The 5,156-nt window shown below is 40.8% G+C and overlaps 1 pseudogene; it reads left to right on the top strand.

The window, feature by feature from the left end:
• Nucleotides 1–2,917: 2,917 nt before the first annotated feature.
• Nucleotides 2,918–3,728, top strand: LOC101540652 (G-protein coupled receptor family C group 5 member B-like; annotated as a pseudogene).
• The last annotated feature ends 1,428 nt before the right edge of the window (nucleotides 3,729–5,156 follow it).

Here is a 5,156-nt window from a genome sequence, read left to right as displayed (position 1 = left end):
TTCTGTCATAATCTACCTAGTTACCCTAAATCATGTTTAGTTTTTCATTCTTTCACTAAATATTTATCAATTTCTGTATGTTGGGACTTTTGAGAATCTTGAGAATTTTGAATATACCAAATACAAAGCAGACCCCCAAACACCCCAAAATATCAAAACCACAGAAAATCCTACTGATGTTCATATTAAAGTCTCAATCATCTTTACATCCTGTGCTTCTCTCCCATTCTCTTTCTTTATGTTAATTTAGCTTCATAAAAACTTCTGCTTACAAACTTTCTTTGTCTACCCCCTTTTCCCATTCATTTTCTACCAGAATGATTTCGAGTTCGTATCACTATACAATAACATTTTAGGTAGCTAGTCTGCCTCCAGGCTACCCTTTCATCCACAGATAATCTAATATCAGACAAATTATTCTACAATCAAGATCTTATCACAAACCTACTCTAGATCAAAATATCTTAGTCGACCTCCGTCCCTTTCAAAATTATTGTCTTGTTTATACCTCTACCAATCACATCCAGAGGACCGACAGACCAAGTCAAAATCAGAACCAGGTGAATGAAAGAGAGAAAAAAGCCTTAGGTGAACACCCCAAATACTAGAAAGTTTTCATTACAGCACATTATCATAATATGAAATGTGCCAGCACCAGCTGGAATAGACCAAGCAGAGCCAATCAATTTATGCATGTATTTTTTTAATTTAGATGTACTGCTTTCATTTTCTCTCTATCATTCTTTGCGCTTATTATTTGTTCTAATTTCATACTATTTGTTAAATTATTAAGCTTAATTTTAACTTCCTTTGCCTGATGATTTACTAATACATATTAGAAAACAGTTCTCTAATGTAGATTTGTATAGGCCATGCTATTTCTACTTAATATATGTGATAATAAATCCAAATGAATTTATATACATAATTCTCATTTCAGTCTCCATTTTCTTCTAAGGAAATCTTTACAGAAAAAAAATGCACTACTATTAGATCAGCATATAATTTATCTTGATTATTACCTAATTAATTGGGCAAACAAAATCATTCCACTTTTCTTTGAGTAATTTTTGGAATGATGTGCTATTTTTTAAATTATTACTTCCTTTGAACCAGAAATAATCTTACTCTTCATTTACTTTAATTCTTATTTTTCTAATTGGCCATAAGAACTATTTTTAACGCATAGGCTGTCTTATTTGAAAAACATCTTAAGTAAAGTTATATCACTCATTCTATCCATTTTCTATGGTTGGCAGAATCAATCAACCTATCTATCAATCAAATATTTATAAGGTGCCAAATTTGAGCCTGGCATTGGCCCAGTCACATGCATTGATCAAACAATAAGGGCCCCCAAAAGAACATGATCAATTGCAAATTTTAAAATATGATCATCAAAATATTTTTAATTTTACCTGTATGGATTGCATGTGTAATTTTATGTGTAAATTATTGCAAGAGGCATTCTTTTTTAGCTTAAAGAATAAAAGGCATTATTTATATTCTAGCACTGTACAAATTTTGTATGGCATTCAGAACTTTTAAGGGAAAGCTGCTTCCTAGAGCTCTTGTGATGTTTGGTAATTTTCTATAATTATTCCCTATTGAAGCAGTGGACCAGTGATTCTGTCTCCCAGGCACTGCATTGGGTCATTGTGCCATCTTAGGCAGTCTTTCACAGTGCTTGTTTGGGAAGAACTAATTCTGAGCTCTGAGCATTTCTCCAGGGAACTGCAGACCCCATTGTCATGTGATTCGGCATCAAGGCAACATCCACTTGAGCTCTGAACTTGAGAGTTCAAGTAATCCTGGTAGATCTTAGTCCCAGGAGACCAAACAGAAAGTCAATGGAGCTATCCTTCTGCTAAATCAACAAAGAACAATTACTGAAGGTTAAACAAGGTCTTTATACAGAAAACACCCACTTCATTGGGATTCTTGGATTGTACTATTTTAGATGCACATATCGAATTGAATGAAGAAATATGAAATGAACAAAATCTTGTTACTGTTTGCACGGCTCTCTGTGACTGTGAGAGCTGCTTAATAGATTGAAGCCACCATATCCCAAAGGAATTCCAATAAGTGGAATCCTCTCTACACCTTATTCATTCAACACTAAACAACTTTTAATCATAATAATGTAATGGAAATTGATATGCACAGGCTACAGTCAGCTAATAAATAATAATTTAGTGAAGAGTGGAAAATAAAAGTTAGTAAAGGAAAGCTACTTTCTCTGGTCAGAGAGATAGTACTGTATCACTGTCACTGTCATCCCGTTGTTCATCCATTTGCTCAAGAGGCACCAGTAACGTTTCCATTGTGAGACTTCTTGTTACTGTTTTTGGCATATTGAATACACCACGGGTAGCTTGTCAGACTCTACCAGGGGATGAGATACTCTTGGCAGCTTGCCGGGCTCTCCAAGAGGGGCAGAGGAATCGAACCCAGGTTGGCTGAGTGCAAGGCAAACGCCCTATCAGCTGTGCTATGGTTCCAGACCCAAAATGGAAAAAAAACAAAAAACACTACCCCAAAAGCCCAGTCTGCAGGCAGGAGGAGAGGGAGGGGCCAGTGCGCCTAGGTGCGGGCTGCATGCAGCCCCCCTACCTGCATTGTGCTCGTCCATGGAGAAGGCCTTGTTCGCCCTGTAGGGCCTGGCCAGCTGCACATCCTCCTCGAAGGCCGTCTCGCAATTGCAGGGCTGTGGTGTCGAAGTCGTTGGGAGCACTGTTCTGCGGCGAGGGCAGGATGGAGCAGTGGACCTCGGGGATGGCGGAGAAGATGATGACCAAGACCCAGCCACTGGCGACCAAAGCAATGGCCAGTGTGGGGTCACCCCAGGCCTCGGCCCGGCCTAGCTGGGCGTTGCCGAAGAGACTTGATGCCCCGAACCTACTCGGTGATCACGGCATCATCCGCGAGAAAGATGAGAAGCCACCAGGTGCTCGTCTTCCTCCTGCTCTTGTGATCCCCTCGGGGGCCTCGGAGAATGCCAACACCTCCCGGGGCTGCGGGCTGGACCTGCTGCCCCAGTACGTGTCCCCGTGCGACCTGGACACCATCTGGGGCATCGTGGTGGAGGCAGTGGCGGGGACGAGCGCCCTGATCATGCTGCTCCTGATGCTCATCCTCCTGGTGCAGCTGCCCTTCATCAAGGTCAAGGAGAAGAAGGACCCCGTGGGCCTGCACTTCCTCTTCCTGTTGGGCACCCTGGGCCTCCTCGGGCTGACATTCGCCTTCATCATCTGTGAGGCCGAGGCCGTGTGTGCCATGCGCTGCGCATCCTGTGCGGGGTCCTCTTCGCGCTCTGCTTCTCGTGCCGGCTGAGCCAGGCGTGGCGCGTGCGCCAGCTGGTGCACCACGGCAAGGGCCCGTCGGGCTGGCAGCTGGTGGGCGCGGCGCTGTGCCTGATGCCCGTGCAGGTCATCATCGCTGCTGAGTGGCTGGTGCTGACCGTGCTGCGGGACGCCAAACCACGTGCGCCTACGAGCCCATGGACTTTGGCATCTACGACATGGTCCTGCTGCTGGGCACACTAGGCCTGGCCCTGGGCACGCTGTGCGGCAAGTTCAAGAAGTGGAAGCAGAACAGCGCCCGCCTGCTGGTCACCACCGGTCACCACCGCGCCCTCGGTGCTCGTCTGAGGGACCCGGCTCACCATGTACCTCTTCGGCCACGCCCAGAGAGACAGTGCCCTCTCTCTATCTATCCCACTCTAAGTGGGTAGGACACTTGCTTGCCTTGTATGTGGACTACCCTGGTTAAATCCCTGATATCACATATGTTCAGTCTTCCACCAGGAGTTATCTGAGCACAGAATAAGGAGTAAGCACTGAACACTGTCAGTAGAACTCCCCAGCTTCCCCACCCAAAAAATCCACCTAGTTGAGTTCTTTATGGGAAGGCCAAGTAAGCTGAATATCTGAGCTCACGTTGCTGTATTGGCCCTGCAATATCCAATTTCATTTGTTTACATGATAGTCTTCATATAATTGAACTAAAGACTCAAGTGAGCACTCAATAAAATTCCAGGTCCAGGACTTTCTCTCAGTTTAGCTCCCATTTTGTTCAGCAGCACAATGACTTAACAATCCGCCAAACCTTAATCTGCTGTGCTTTCTTGGATATCCTATCAAGCTAATCAATTTCAATATATTATTAGTTAATTTGAATTTTCTCATTCAAAACAATTTTTATATGTGGTTGGTTCAGCTATTTGGTTACAAATAGCTACTTGATTATTTATCAAAGCTCTTTAATTACATTTACAGGTCTAAAAATGGTAACATTTCCATTTCTTTGTATATCTATTCCAGGGACATAAGATTTCAAGATGGAGGGATTTGCAATGTTATTTACATGAATTGAAATATAAGGATGAACAGTGTATTATTAACAGCAGTGAAGAAAACTATTCATAAAATCAGTCATTATATTAGGGTCTTGAAAGTAGAGAAGCAGATCAAAAATGGTAGAGCATAGTAAGTATATGTTATCTTTATTCCATTTATGAAAAATTCAGCTGCAAAAAAATCTGAGAAGACAAATCAAAATAGTGGTTGCCTACGGGAGGTGAGAATGATTGAAAGGAGGCAAATGGAATTGTTTGGGTTGATAAAAACATGTGGTCTTTTAAAAATATTGGTCACATGTCCTCTACTTGATTCAGAAAGGTTAAAGACATAATAATCATTGTCGTTATTTATTTAAATTAAATTATTTATTAAATTAAATTATTTAACAATAATTTGACTTTTATTGACTTAGTTACTAATAATTTCATTTGTCATTCTTCTACATTTTTTGGATGGATAATACGAAATACATTTGTTATATGCCTACAGAGGAGACAAAAAAAAAGAAGCTTCAATTATGACAGGAAAGATATGATGATTGTTGCAATAAGATGCAAGTCCAAAAGAACATTAAATGCAATATGTTTTAGATGCCATAGTTGAAAATTTATTTATACAAATGAGAATAGACAGCATACTCTATTTTATTAAATAATTTGAATATACTTATTTACCTAGGTTAAAATCCTATAGCAATCATTACAATCTGACTTTTATTGATTTATCTTCTGATAGCTCCATTTGTTGTTTCTTCAAATTTTGTTGGAGCAAGCAATATAAAATATATTTCTT

The sequence above is a fragment of the Sorex araneus genome, chromosome 10 (assembly GCF_027595985.1).
Source record: "Sorex araneus isolate mSorAra2 chromosome 10, mSorAra2.pri, whole genome shotgun sequence".
NCBI lineage: Eukaryota > Metazoa > Chordata > Mammalia > Eulipotyphla > Soricidae > Sorex > Sorex araneus.
Note: the sequence above shows the minus strand (reverse complement) of the source record. Positions and strands in the feature narration are given on the sequence as shown.